Source organism: Canis lupus, chromosome X, assembly GCF_011100685.1.
Source record: "Canis lupus familiaris isolate Mischka breed German Shepherd chromosome X, alternate assembly UU_Cfam_GSD_1.0, whole genome shotgun sequence".
Lineage (NCBI taxonomy): Eukaryota > Metazoa > Chordata > Mammalia > Carnivora > Canidae > Canis > Canis lupus.
This window is the reverse complement of record NC_049260.1, coordinates 95,087,644-95,104,302: the sequence shown is the minus strand read 5'-3', so window position 1 is coordinate 95,104,302 and position 16,659 is coordinate 95,087,644.

Genomic DNA, 16,659 nt, shown 5'->3' with positions numbered 1-16,659 from the left:
CTTTGGGGAAAATGTCCAGGAATGTAATTGATAGGTTGTATGTTAGTTGCATATTTTGTTTTTTTAAAGAAACTGAAAAATCTATTTTCTGGAGTGACTGTGCCATTCTGTGTTTCCACCTGAAATGAATCCAATTTCTCTGTACCCTTGCCAGTATTTGGTGGTGCAACTATTTTTTATTTTATTCATTCTTTATATATGTGTAGTAATCTTGCTGTAGCTTTAAGTTGCATTTCCCTGTTGGCTAATGATACTGAATATCTTTCCATGTGTTTATTTGTTATGTGTCTATATGTTCTCTGCAGTGAAATGTATGGTCATGTCCTTTGCTCATTTTCTAATTGGATTGTTTTTTACTGTTGACTTTTGAGTGTTCTTTATATATTTCAGATACTAGTCCTTTGTTTGATAAGTGGTTTGATAATATACTCTCCATGGCTGTAGCTTGTATTTTCATCCTCTTAACTGGGTCTTTCACCAGGCAAAAGTTTTAAGTTTTGATAAAATCCAATTTATCAATTTTTCCTTCAATGAATTGTGCTTTAGGTGACAAATCTAAGAACTTTCTTCCTAGCTCTAGATCCTTAAGATTTTCTTCTACTGAAACTTTTATTTCAGTTATTGTATTTTTCAGTTCTAAAATTTTCATTTTCTTCTTTATATTTTGTATTTTTTACTGATACTTTCTATTCCTTTACTAAAAGCCTTCATCTTGGGACACCTGGGTGGCTCAGCGGTTTGCCAACTGCCTTCAGGCCAGGGCGTGATCCTGGAGTCCCAGGATCAAGTCCCACATCGGGCTCCCTACATGGAGCCTGCTTCTCCCTCCGCCTGGTCTCTGCCTCTGTGTGTGTGTGTGTCTTTCATGAATAAATAAATAAAATCTTTTAAAAAGGAAGTGCAAGCTTTGGGTGGAGAGGGGAGATACTTTTTTTATTTGTGCCTGTTGGTGTTATATTGCCAGTCTCTTCAGCTCCAACTCAGGATACATAAACAAAAGCATATCTAGATAACTTAACACTGTGTTATTCCTTGTGTCCTGAGATACGTAGCTTGTTTGTCTTCTTCTCTCTACCTTTTATATACATCTTATGCTTGTTTTATATGTAATTAATGTCCAAAGTTTTTAGTTGTGCTTGGTGGAAAAAATAGGGGAAAGTACATCTACTCCATATTTCTGGACATAGAGTTGACCCAGCAATTTTACTTCTAGATATGTGCTTAAGATAAATGAAAACATGTACACACAAAGACTTATGCATGAATCTTCATAGCAGCTTTGTTCATAAGAGGCAAAAAAAACTAGAAGCTACCAAATGCTCATCAATGTGAAGGAACAGTGGTATATAAATAATGTTGAGTATTATTTAAAATTAAAAGATATGTCTGGTAATATTGAATGTAAGAAAAAGTGGAAGGAAAAGGGAACATTTAGACACAGTGGTAGAAATATAAATTGTTATAATTGCTTGGGAAACAAATGGAATAAAGTTAAATTTGAGTAAAATTGAAAACATGCATTTCTACTTCTGGATATCCTAGAAAGTGTCTTGTAAATATATATAAGAAGATGTGTACAAAGATGCTTAATATAGCACTGTTTGTAACAGAAACTGGAAAAAGTCTAAAATTTCCATCAATAAGAAAGAGATGAATTATAATATATTGGATAATTAATCCAATTAGCCTATAAATTGAAATTTAAAAACTTGTTGAGTGAACAAATGTTAGTTGCAGAGTTACATATACAAATTATACTAGTTATATAAATTTTAAATCATGCAAAAGAATTCTATAGCTAGTATTATGGACACAAATATATGTAATACATGTATAAAGACTTGAATGAAAAAATACATCTGGAATTTACATGTGATTGCCTCTCATCTGAGAACAGTTTAAGGAACTTAAACACAAAGGATCTCTTTTTTTTAAATAATAAATTTATTTTTATTGGTGTTTAATTTGCCAACATACAGAATAACACCCAGTGCTCATCCCGTCAAGTGCCCCCCTCAGTGCCCGTCACCCATTCACCCCACCTCGCGCCCTCCTCCCCTTCCATCACCCCTAGTTCGTTTCCCAGAGTTAGGATCTCTTCTTTTTAACATTTTTTCCTAGGTTTTAAATTCATAGACATTTTCTATGTTACTCTCTATAATGTGATTTTACTTTTATTTTTTTGTTGTTTGTTTCAGAGGTAGAATTTAGTGATTCATCAGTTGCATATAACACCCAGTGCTCATTACATCAAGTCCCCTCCTTAATGCTCATCACCCAATTACCCCTGCCCCCCACCTATCTCCCCTACAGCAACCCTCAGTTTGTTTCCTAGAGTTCAATGTGTCTTATGGTTTGCATCCCTCTCTATTTTTATCTTATTCTATTTTTCCTTCCCTTCTCCATGTCCATCTGTTTTGTTTCTTAAATTCCACATATGAGTGAAATCATATGATATTTATCTTTCTCTGACTGACTTATTTTGCTTAGCATAATTCCCTCTAGTTCTATTCACATCATTGCTAATGGCAAGATTTCATTCTCTTTGATGGCTGATTAATATCCCATTGTATATATATGTACCAAATCTTCTTTATCCATTCATCTGTTGATGCCCATCTGGGCTCTTTCCACAGTTTCGCTATTATGAACATTGCTTCTAAAAACATTGGGGCGCATGTACCCCTTCAAATCACTATGTTTGTATCCTTTGGATAAATAACTAGTAATGTAATTGCTGGGTCACAGGGTAGCTCTATTTTTAACTTTTTGTACTGTTTTCCAGAGTGGCTGCACCAGTTTTCATTCCCACCAACAGTATATGAGGGTTCCCCTTTCTCTGCATCCTCACCATCATCTGTCTTATCCTGAGTTGTTAATTTTAACCATCATGACTGGTGTGAGGTGGTATATCATTGTGGTTTTGATTTGTATTTCCCTGATGTCAAGTAATGTTGAATATTTTTTCCTGTGTCTGTTGGCCATTTGTATGTCTTCTTCTGAGAAATGTCTTTTCATGTGTTCTGCCCATTTTATGACTGGATCTTTTGTTTTTTGGGGGTGTTGAGTTTGACAGGTTCTTTATAGATTTTGGATACTAGCCCTTTATCTGAAAAGACATTTGCAAATATCTTCTCCCATTCCATAGGTTGCCTTCCTTGTTGACTGTCTCCTTTGCTGTGCAAAAGCTTTTTATCTTAATGAAGTTCCAATAATTCATTTTTGCTTTTGTTTCTCTTGCCTTTGGAGATGTGTCCAGCAAGAGGTTACTTTTCATATTCAAAAAGGAAAGCAATTAGAAAATTATAGCTAGACCAGGCTGTCCAAAAGGGGAAAACACATGTGCAAAAATGATGAAGCATACTTGGGAAACTATAGGAACTTTGTAAAGGCTCTGTGAGGGCCAAACAAGCCTTGAGTCACAGATAAAGAGCAGATCATGAAGGGCCTTGCAATGTCATGTTGGATGACATGCATGTGGATTTTTCTTGAAGGCAATGGAGAACCAATGAAGGCTTTGAAGAATGGGAGTTACATGAATGCATGCATGCAATAAGTGCATATTTAAGTGCAATGGTATTAGGGTTGTGGAAAGGGAAAAGACTCAAAGAGAAGTGGTGACAAATTATTGTCACAAATAACAGTAAGTTCTAAAAATAAAGCTTTTTTTTTTTTTTTTGGCATGCGGGCTCTGTGAGGGCAGGAAACATGTCATTTCCTTAGTATGTGCCCCAGAGCAGACTAATGTGGATGAAAAGATACACAGTAGTGTTAGTGGCTGACTACTACGAGAATTAATGATTGAGCACATTACATAAGGCGGATCGTTATTGGATTAAACAAATTTATATTTTGACAAATATTTGAGCCCAATCAACAGTCACAGTAGTCTGTCTTGGTTGCATGTATTGAAATGAAGATTCACTGGGTAAACAGTTAGAAGCAATATTTTGTTTTACTCATATCTAGAAAGATGTAGAAGTTCATCTCTAGGAGATTGAGGCCAAGCAATTTGATATCCTGCTCTATTTTTGTTCCCATTCATAGTACATTTGTTCCGCATAATTCTATGATTTTTAAACTTATCCTTCAAAATAGAAGAAAATCTCATTAGTGAAATTGGACTAGGTTCATTATGATGTTTCAAATAATATTTGGAAACTGATTAGTCCATTTATGCCATAAGCTATCAATGAATGTCCAGTTTGGGGCTAGACTCTAGGAATTAGCATATGAACTCTGAGACAGAGTCCCTGTTCCTGTAACTTAACTTCATGACATATTTAAAATTGGGGGGATCCCTGGGTGGCTCAGCAGTTTAGCAATAGTTCTTAATTTGAAAAGTTACTATGTAATTTAATTTACATAGTAATTACATATACCCACATATATATGTAAATATATGTATATATACAGGTATAGATACGTAAAAGTTACATAGTAAAGTTACATATAAAGTTATATGTAAAGTTACATAGTAACTTTTCAAATATATATATATATTTGTATATATATATATTTTTGGACTGGAATATAGGAAGTATCTAATTAGTGTTTATTCTTTTCGCTTTCAAACCCTCAATGAGAACTTGGCAGACACTTGAGGAGACAGAAGTGAAACAATCTGATGATTTCTCCATGCAGAGAAATTTTTAAAATACAGATTAAAAATGTTTAAATTCATAGTTATGCTAATGACTTTGTATATCTCTTTGTTCCCCAATTAAACAAAATGTGTGTGTATAAGCCTGTATATGTACATGTGGGATAGATCATACTGTGCATACTATTTTATCACCTGCTTTGTTTTACTTAATGATCTATTGTTCATATTTTTTATATCATTAACTATTCTTTCTCAATAGATAAATCATTTCCCATTCCTCCACAGACCTTTTGCATAATGCCTAGTATTTTATTGTTTGACAGTATGAATACAGTTTTCTCACATTTTAACCTTCCCTTTATGTAACTACCATTAATTTTGCTCTTGATTTACTAAATGAACTTTCCCAAGGAAGCAAAAAATTTCTACTGCAAGTATGTCCTTCTCTAATACTTAATCACAGTTCTGGAGACATTTCATATAGACATATTGCATTTAACTTGTTGAATGACTCTGGCAACATTCAGGAAGCTAGTATTTAATATTAATAATATTCAGAGTATTTAATACTAATAAAAATACATATTATTGGGTACCTACTATGTTCCAGGTAGTGTACTAAGTGCTTTACATAGATCTAATCCTTGCAACCTTAATACACATACTATTTGTATACCTATTTTAAAGATGAGAAAACTAAGATCATAAAGTGAAATCATTTATTCAAATTTACATAGCTAGTAAACAATGTGTAAGTAAGGATTCCAATGTTGGCAAACAAATTGTAGTCCTAACTACTACAGTATATCATAATCTGCTTAATTTACTGGAGAGGAAGTCAGAGAACAGGTATGCAACTGAGAGCTCATGGATTCCGCAATTCTTCCATGTTACCCCTCCTGTGAAGCCATGCATTTTCCACCTTTCAGCATTTGCCATGTTACAATCATGTTCTTAAATGACAGTGAAGTCTAACTGAATTTCTAATTTGACTGTGGTGTTTGCATGTTTGTGTGGGTCTGTATGCATTTCCTCTCAGCTCTGACATTTTTTTAATTCAAAGAGGGAATCTACAGCAACCCCTGAAAAGGTGTCTACAAATGCAGGGTTTGTAAGTCATTTGCCATTCCTCCACAAGCTCATAATTTCAGACTTGCTTACTTTTTATTTACAACATTTTGTTATAACACAGTTCCTACAGCTGCAACTTAAGTAATTTTGCTCTTTCTTCTCAGTTGGCTACCCTCTCCCCAAGTACTCTCTTTCAGTCAGTGATCTGTGAGTGAACACTTCAATTCACTAGGAGAGATCACTGTTTAAAGTTATCCTGTGGTTAATCTTTTTGTCAAGACAGAATCCAGTAATGGGACTAATCACTCCCAAATTGATGTTTTTAAAATTTGGATTTTTTTGGTATGTCATTGTTTTAAAGCAGCCCCATCTGCGATCCGTGTTTGCAGGTCCAGCTGTCAACCATAGAAAAGACAAAGGCAAGCTGGAAATAGAGGTAAATGCATTTGGGCCTGTGTGCGTAGTCACACTCCTTCTAGCCACATCATTGAAAGAAAAGTATGTTTATGAATATTCTTCTGGCACTTGAGGAAGATAGGATTGTGTTGACTCTCAAAGTGAGTCTGTAATCAGCTCTGTAAAAGCAATGGTTTATTTTACCTGAGTACAAAATATTTTTTCTAAGATTTTTTTGCTTTTCAGATCTACAAGAAAGGAAGGCTTAAATCTTCTACATAGAACATGAGAGAAGTAAAATATCTCAGCACCCATTCTCTCCAGGTCAATGTACTTGGCTAATTTTTATAGCAGCTGGCTAAAGTAGGCCTCGTTATCATCAGAGAAGTTAGGCAAATTGCCCAAGGTCACAGAACCAGTAAGTGGTAAAGATAGAACACTACATAAAATAGAGTCAGATAATACATAATAAAACAACACTAGCAAACAATTTTTAAGAGCTACCCATGTTCTAGGTACTAGATACTGTGGTAGCTTTTCAAAAAAGATAAAACCAGGTGATGAAAATAGGTTGAAAACTAAGCTCAACCAGTAGAATATATGTGATGGCTGAGACTCCCCCCACTCCAATAATAATGATAAAAGCTAAAATCAATTTAGCACTAAGTGCCAGGCTCTGAATAAAGTACTTTATATTCATTATCTCATTCAATCTTCACAGCAATTCTTTGAAGGAACTTACAGTCTGGTGGGAGAAGCAGATAATAATCAAATAATCTCATAAATAAATTAAAATCGCAACTGTGACAAGTCTTAAAAATGGCTACAAGAATGTTTAATTAGGGGGATTGCCCTAGTCATAAAGATCAAGGAAGACTTCCCTGGGGGAGTGAGAATGGGAAATAGCATGTGCAAAAGCTTGTAGGAGGGGGAGCATTGGGGCTTTTGGAAAACTGTAAAAGTAGGCCAGTGTGGTGGGAACAGAAAGAATAAGCATGAGCTTGTACATGGAGGATGGAGAGTTAGGGAAGTGCCAAGTGTGTTAAGGATTTGGGGCCATAAGAGGCCAGTGAACTCTTGTAGAGGAGAATGATGCATTCAAATGCATGTTTTAAAGCAATCATTCTGGCTGATTGGAGAATATTATTAGAGGAGGAAGAGAGTAGTTGCAAGGAGACCATTTCGGAGATGGCCTTTTAGGCCAAAGGTGACCGTGAGAATTTGGATGAACTGGTGGTGGTAGATGTGGAGTGAATTCGATTGATTAAAGATAAATTTAGTTCATTACAGAGGACAGGTCTTGGTGATGCACAACAGAACACAGAAAATTTTCATTAGCCACTGAATTAACTAGCCATTAAATTAATGGAATAAATATTAATAATTACTTAGTTATAAACCAAATTATGCCCCCCCTCAAAAAAAAAAACCTCACAGGTTGAAGCTTTTAACCCCAGTGTGACTATATTTGGTATTTGGTAAATAAAGAGGTATTTAAGGTTAAATGAAATCATAAGGGTGGGGTCCTAATCCAATAGGACTAGTGTCCTTATAAGAAGAGGAAGAGACACTAGGAACATAGAGAGGAGGCAATCATTTAGAAGTCAAGGAAAGAGGCTTTTCAGGAGAAACCAAAGCTGCCAGCCCCTTGATCTCAGATTTTTAGCCTCCAGAACTATGGGAAACAAATATCTATTATTTCAGCCACCCAGTCCATAACATTTTGGTATGGTAGCCTCAGCTAATACATACCCCTAGGTTTCTGGTTTGAGCAACTGATTAGTTACATTATGGTAGTAGTTACTAAGAAAAGGCACACCAGAAGAGGTCAAAGTTCACAGGAAAAGATGGAGAAAATGAGACAAAGAATTTTAAATAATTTATACATGTTTTCTAAACCAAAGCCTGATTCCAAAGCCCATGTTTTTAGCCAATATTTTAGTTTAGGGTAAGTAGGGCAAAAAACAATTCAGTCCATTATTAACCCGAGAGCTAAATTATAATTTTAACTTTTAAAAGCATGTTCCCAGTTTAATTATATAATGCAAAAAAGAAAGTCACCTGGACAAGTAAGTGCTGCTGCCTTTGGTATTACTGCCCTAGAAACATGAAATTGGGCTTGCTCAGCTTTAGAGAGCATAGCCCGCAAGCTAAACCTGACAATGTGTTTGTTTGTTTTTTTTTTTTTTATCGAAGTGGGGGAATCTGCCTTCTGGTTAATGATTTTCTCAGAGCTTCTGCTAACCATTGTTAACATGCTTGTGACCTCCTTTGAAGTATTCCTAACCCCTGAAGGCTATACTCACAGCTGCCAGATATTATGAACCAGATTGACTATAAACCCAAGCCAGTATGGAAGAAGCTGTGGCTAATACTGGATAATATAGATGAGCAGCTGTGTTAGGTTTGAACTCTGTCTACTTTTTCAATCAAATCTCACATACACCATACACAGAGTGTTATCTGTTTCAAAACTGTCAACCTGTGGAAGAGAAAACATTTGACACGAGGTGTCTGACTTTCCCTCTTTGTGTCCTGGTGTCTCTGGTGCCTGGAACTCCCAAGCCAGCTCTTCACAACAGGATCTGTATTTCCTGGGCTATTGCTCCAAACTGTAACCCTTCTATTTTATTTTATTCTACCACAAAATGCTCTGCCCTCTCCAAGGCCCAATCTTGCCTACTGGTAGATGATAAGATGCTAATCTGGTATTATTACCAGTGTCAACAGTAGTGGCTTTCTGTGTCCCGTTGTACGCGGAACGTAGTTACATTTTGTTATAAGGTCTTCAGTTACCTGGGCACCTGGGTGGCTCAGCTGGTTAAGCATTAAGCATTGATTTTGGCTCAGGTCATGATCTCAGAGTTGTCAGACTGAGCCCTGCTTTAGGCTCCATGCTGTGTGGAGCCTGCTTAAAATTCTCTCCCTCTCAAACGAACTAGGAGTGGTGGAAGGGGAGGTGGGCGGGGGGTGGGGGTGACTGGGTGACCGGCACTGAGGGGGGTACTTGATGGGATGAGCACTGGATGTTATGCTATATGTTGGCAAATTGAACACCAATAAAAATAAATAAAATATTCTCTCCCTCTCTCCCTCTACCTTTCCCCACCACTGCATTCTCTGTCTCTCTCTCTCTCAAAAAAAAAAAAAAAAAAAAAGGAAGAAAGAAAAATTCTTCACTAACTTTATTTTTAAAAACTGATTTTAATGGTGGTAATTCCATGAACAGGGCTTTGGCTACAGTTTCAAGCCATCTCCAAAACTGCTTAGGTGTAACATATGCCTTACTAGAGGATATTGTTAAAAATTCTGAAGTGCCTGGAAATACAATTTTGGGGGGAAATAAATAGAACATACAACTCATCTGTTGGTACTATCTCTGCTATAAAGTGTTCCAATCTAATTATGCTTGTGCTGCACCACATAGAAAGATGGCAGGTTTTTTGAGATATCCTTGGTATAAAATGGAAAGAAAAAATACACAAAATACCTGACACACAGGCTGTCACATCCCATTTTCACACCAGTGGTAGAAAATGCTTTATCAATCAAAACATTCTGTACCACTGAACCCAAACAAGGCCTCAGAATTCTACACAACAGCCAGCCAGAATCAATAGAACAAAGATGGGCCTTGGGATGAAACCTATGCTATTTCTAGTCCAGATGGTCTGAGAACTCTTCCAGCTGTTCCCTGATAATTGCATTTCAACTTTTGGTTAGAAGTCATAAATATCATTTTATAACTGAAGAAGGCAAAGACCTGAAAAAAAGAAGAGAATCTCTTCAGGGATGTGGGGGAAATGAGTGAGAAAGCCCAGTAAGACTGAATCTTTGCATATAACAAGTAGGCAATTTCTTGAGTTGTGTATTGTGCTTACCATAAGCATCTATGGTTACTATAATTAGCATCATTCATTTAACACACAGAGAACCCTAGTAAAAGAGAAATATATTTTGGAGATGGTAGAGATGGAGGGATAGTTGGTATTGCCAATCAAATTAGCTTTATGAAACATAGAAGAGAGGAGAAAAAAGAAGGAATGCTCTGGAACATGGGGTAAGTGGGAAGGGAAGGCCTGGAGAAAGGCTCTCTCAATGGGCAGCCAAGGACAGTATGAGGTCATTCAACATTTTTGAGAAGGTGGATTTGGGCAAAGAAGGCAGACATGCACAGGGAGGTGTCCTCAATCAAAGACAAGCTTCTTTATTCAACTAGTCATCCTATCTCCTTGTGCTGTTGAGTGAGTGTGAAGTGGTCCTTCAGTGGGTATCCTCCCTCACTGGATAGGAAATACGGAGCTTTAGAATACTATTTACTAGGGTTGCGTTGGCTGACAGGGTATTTTACTGGTCCCTAAGCCATGAGCTCTTTTGATTTATAACTCCAGTAAATCCCAGCCCTCACTCCAAGAAGATTTGTGTCCATGTGAACTGGGGCAGAATGGGAAAGTAGCTGTGCTTGTACACTTTTCACAAAGAGCCAAACATGGGTGTCAGAGTCCATTTACATCTCAAGAACATGTCACCAAAGGAAGTAATCACTGTAATTTAGAGAGGATCTAATTAACATATTTGTTAGATAACTACAGCAACTTTACAATTACATCCTAATTAATGAATAATATCCTGTGTATTCATAGGGAGAATTTGGCCAAAATTAAGTTGCTAATGAAAGAAAAAAGGCTTCAATTGCACCTGATACTTGTGAATAAACTTACAGCCTGCCCCATACACTAGGGTAAAGCTACTGTGGTTTTCAGCTCATATCTTCTTTTTAAATGTCTCCCTCTTGGCCTAGAGAATAATATATATTTTCATACTAAACCCATGCCAAAAAAAAAATAAATAAATAAAAAATAAACCCATGCCAAGGCAACAATATTATGTGTGTTATTAACAATGCCTACTATGGCAGTTTAAACAGCCATGGCTACATTAAAATATAAGGCAGTCAGAAACTTTATACCCATTAAGGCCAGAATTGGGTTTTCCTTAAAAACTAATATTGTCTGGTATCTGTATGTACTTGTTATTTGAGGATAGACTATTTTTATTATGATTGTCTACTGGGAAATGACCCATTTTTCCAGCTAAGGTACAGAATGGAACTGGAATAAATGTATCAAGAGAATGCAATATATCTGGCTCAATTCATTTGAGGAGTACAATATTTAAATAGAAAGATTAAATTATTATCTATCTTGGGAAGGAAGGATAATCTAAAAGAAGGGTTAATGTTTTCTAGAACCTGTAATAGTAACATGTTAAAATTTTTTGTCCCTGAAGTTTCCAAATAAATTTCAGAACCTCTGAAATATTTTATAGAATCTTAATCGGCACAATACCTATGTATTAGGTAGTGGAGAAGGAAAAGTAAGAGACCAGTTCTTTTATTCCTATTTTCCAGAAGAGGAAGCTGAGGAATAAAAAAAGCAAAGGAATTATTGGAGAAGCACAGGATAGCAGCATAAAAGCCAAGATTTAATATTGTATAATGTGTAAAGGGTTTCCAACAGGTCGTAGCACAATCTACCATATTACCCTATTCTCCTCCTTCCAAGATTGCTATCATGAGAATGTGATGTGATGGGGACTTGTCCAGAAGGAAGGACTCCCCAGGTAGTCACAGGTAATGGTAGAATGAAACAAATGTGAAAAGAAAATTGACAATTTCAACCTATTTTCACCTGAGATGTTCATGAGGATGCACACAAGCACATAGGCATACACGCATGAGCACATGTGCAATATCTCTGGGCCTGATTAGGTTGACCAATAAAGTCTGAGTGGCATTTTCCCAGGTGGAAACACGATGTGGTTTGGATTTCAAGGTCAGCCTGGCAGGGAGCCCACAGGGTCCTTTAATGAGCTGGCTAGCCAGGGCCTACTCCATAGATTAGCTGTCAGGGAGTGGCAGCTGTCTCCTTCCATGTATTACAACTAGTCTAAAGTACTTCTTTGTTAGAAGCTGTAGACTGAAACAGGCAACAAGCCCAACAGATCCAGCCTAGAATGAAAAGAGGTAGGGATATAATATTGCAACTAGAGTGAGCCAAGCTTCTGGCCTACATGTATTGGCTTATTTAATGGCCTCCTATAGGATAGCTGAAGCCTCACAGTTTAGCTTCCCTCTTTTCTCTTCAAATACTATAAATTATTTTAAGGATGAGATTGTGTCATTTGTTTTCATCTCTTCATTCCTTTGCTCCTGTTCTTCCCCTTTTCTCCTTTTCCCACCTGATAAATTTCTTATTTATCCTCTAAGATACAGCTAACATGAAACTTCCCCAAAACATCTTGTGTATTAACTTGGTCAATTATAAGACAATTATCTGTTCACATATGGCTTTCTCCTCTATTAGGTAGTGAATTCCTGATGGGCAAAGGTAATGCCTTGCTTATTCTTCATCTCATTTGTAATAGTTCTGTTCATGACAAGATAACTTCGTATATCTACATACCAGACATTTTCCTAGGTGTTAGAGATTCAGCAGAATCCTGCTATCAAGCTTATATCCTAGGAGAGAAGGACAGATGATAAATATGTAAAACAAACAGAAATTCAGAGAGTACTAAGGGTTAGAAAATAAATGAAACATGTTAGTTGAAACTGTGGAAGTAGATGTGTTTCGAGGAAACTGTATAGTATGTGAAGAATGCTAGGCCTAGGATAGAATCCTTGGTAATACTAATTTGTTAAGGCCAGTCAACAAATGAGGAGTGAGAATGGTCAGAGTAGTCAGGGAGAAACAGATGAGAGTGGTAGTCCCTCCTTTTTTGTCTCTTCCCTCCTCAAATCACTATGCTGACTCTCACTCATTTGTTGACTGGCCTCATTTGTTGGAGGAGTGGAGGAAAGCACACACAGGGGATCAGAAAGGACTTTCTTGACTAGTACTGATGTCATCTGATATTAATGCCCTCCATGTATGGCCAGTATCCAAAATGCTAATTCTTTCTTTTTGGGTACATTTGCATGTTTCTCTAATATTCTTCAATGGGGGAGATCCAGTTACAGTTTCCTACAGGATAGCTCCATCATCCTGGCTGAGGTCACCTTACACCTGGCAGGAATCCTACTTTAATAGTATCCTTTTACAGTATAGTTCACAGCTGGCTACTTTTTGTGGGCTTCATATATGGCCTATAAGAAGATTATTGTAGGAAACAAGCTACAGCAACTTTTCCCTGTCATTGATGAAAATACAAATTGCTCTCAATGCAGTACTGTCACCAGCTAGACCACAAGAACTGACTTTTACTGCTCTCCTGCTTGCACTCACTAACCTTTGTCCCACATACTTCCTTAAGCTCTTCTTTTTGCTCATCTCTTAACTTAGGCAAAAGACATGACAGACATAACATCCCATGATGAAAAACAAAACTACCCCTCAAGCAATGACTGCCTGGACAGAGAGCTCTGGCAACCCAGCCCACCCAGACCAGTTTGAGCTTAACCCCCCAACTCATGCCACAGATGAACCATGGAGTCACCTACAGTGTGACCAACAGCTACCTTAACCTCACCGTGACACTAAAATCTCCACCCAAGGAGGAGTTTAAACCTCATTACATAACATACAATGTATATATAGGCAGGTTTTCTTAAGGTGCATGTGTGATCTTATGCCCACCTCTACATATGATGACAAGGCTCCTCTTTCTAAATATACACCCTAACCCTAAATAAAAGGAACCCATTCACCCTTGCTCAGCATGGCTTTGGAAATTATTCCCTTAGATCTCCTTAACCTCTGCAAATGAAATTTTCCTTGTGTAACAACTCCACCTGGTGTAGTTTCTACCTGTGACTTACTAAGGAGCAAACTTAAATTAGTTGGGTTACAGTACTTTCTCATTGTATTCCGCCAATACTAGGCTTCTTTAGCCACAATATTTTGATTTTAGATATTTTTTAAGCACATATCAGATAACAGTCCTTACAATGCTCAAATTCAAGGTGATACATACCAAGATCTTAAGGGTGCTTCACTCTAATTTGGCTTGAGATGGTGGCAGGGGAGGGAGGAGAGACCACTACCTTCCATAATGTAAAAATTCTTGGATTGTTACCTTTGGTTCAAAGCTTCAGTTTAAATATAAAATTGAGCTGGAAAGAGTAATAGATCAAATTGTCAGCCATTAACACTCCAGTGAGAATAAAAAAAATAGATGGTTCTTAATCACCTATAAAGGTCTTAAATAAATAAGCCACAAAGTAAGTACCTATGTGTTAGGGAAAAGTGTAGGAAAAGACAGTCCAGAGTGTGGGAAGAAAGGCCTTGTGGAAGAGAATAGTACTGAAAAGATAGAGAGGGACAGAAACAGAGAAAGAATTCTAATTCTCTGCATTTTCAATTTTGCCTGAGATAATTTCCTAACAGACGTTTCTCTCTTTTAAATATATAATTCCTTTTTTGTATACATATTATAAAAAGTGCTATTAGAAATATATTTTTCCACAGTTAATGGCATACACGCATGAGCATATCTTTAGTATAAATATTTAGAAATGGAATTGGGGGGTCAAAAATACATCTGTGATGGTTAATTTTATATGCCCAGATATCTGGTTAACATTACTTTAATGTACTGAAAAAAGTAGTTTACCCTTCCCAATGTGGGGTGGGCATCATCTAATCCAGTGAAGGACTAAATAGAACAAAAGATGGAGAGTTGAATTCTCTATCTCTGCATGACTACTTGAGCTGACAAATTTATCTTCTCCTGCTTTTGGACTGGGATTTATATCATCAGTTTTCCTGGTTTCCTGAGTCTCCAGCTTACAGATGACAGATCATGGGACTTCTCAGCCTCCATAATAGCATGAACCAGGTTGTTAAAATAAATCCTATATTTATATATAGGATTGTATATATGTAAAAATATAATTATATATTTACAAATAGGGAAACTTCATTACAAATAAGAGAACTTACTTTTCCATAAGTTAAAAAGAGTTGTTACACACCAAATATTGGTGTTTGTAGTTTGTCATCACATATATTAAGATGATTCATTTTACATAAAGGTTCTAATCTCTAGAGAAACCGCAAACTCCAAAAAAAAAAAAAATCAGGCTTAGAAGGGACAATTTGAGTTTGAAATGGAATGGGTCTCCACATATATATGAAACCAACAGTTCAAAGTGATTGAGGCAAAATCATGTTTTTAATGAATGGAGAAAATCTTTGAGAGATTACAAAAATCAGCTGCATCATTAGAGTATACATAGTGTCTGTGTATATATGGGCATCTTTCTCAATTGTTTACTGATTCCATACTCCAGATTTTAATGGTGGATCCAGATATGTAGGCCTGATGGAAAAACAAAAACTTTCAAAAAATTTGTTTGACTTAGTGTGATTTGAAAAAAAGGAAAAGAAAGCAAAAACAATATCAAGCACAAACAAAATAAATAATAGTGGCATTTAACTAAAGCAAAAATATGTGTTTATTCAACAAATATTTGAGTACCTACTACATGTCTGACAATAGACTTTGGGCATATAGCAACTAACTAGAAAGACAATGTCCCTACTCTCTAGCATGCAGGAAAAAATATATTAATGGATTAAAAAGGAAAGAGAAAAGATGTACTTGAGATTAAGTGGCCAGAGTAGGTTTATATGAGAAGGTGACATTTAAGGTTGGACTGGAATGGCAATAAGGAACCAGCTCTGTGTAAATATGAGGCAACAGATTATAGGCAAAGGGAGAGAAAAGTGCAAAGGTTCTGTGGTTGTAATATGCATGGCCATTTGGAAAAATGTAGAGAAGGCCATTATAGTTGCAGTGTAGTCAATGGGGAAAGAGTGTTATAAAATGAGGTTGAAGAAGTAGGCAGAAATTAGATATGAATTATCTTCTATATCCTTAAGTTGATATGAAGTCTGACTTTATGTACAGTGATAATTGGAAGTTGTTGGTTTGTTTTGAATAGCAGAGTACTATGTGAATTATGTTTTTAAAATATTACTGTTTTACTCTATAGGGATTAGAATATAGGGAGTCAAACATAGAAGCAGAGAGAATATTAGGGTTCAGTTGCAGTAGTCCAAGTGAAAAATGATGGTGGCTTGGATTGGATGGTAGACATCAAGATAAATGGTCAGACTCCATTTATCTTCTGGAATAAGTAAGCAGGACTTGATGAATTCAATGGGAAGAAGATGTGTGAGGGGAGAGAAAAATCAATAATATCTAGGTTTTGCTTGAAACCTAGGCATAAATGGCATAAAGGTACCATTTACTATGAAGAGGACTGACAGGAGGTGCTTTTTTTTTTGAAAGAAGAAAAATCAAGTGTTCACTGTTGGAAATGTTAAATTTTAAGTGACTAATTTTAATTAGGAAACTATATTAAATTTGAATACAAATCATTGTTCATATCTCCCTCACCCCCTAGACACTTTGAAACACTTGTATTGCTATGTAGGCACTATTTTTAGTAATACATACATATATATATATATATATATATATATATATATATATATATATATATAATATTCCAATATATAAATATATAACCTCTTCTTTATCCATTCATCTACTAAGGGACACTTGGGCTGTTTCCATAG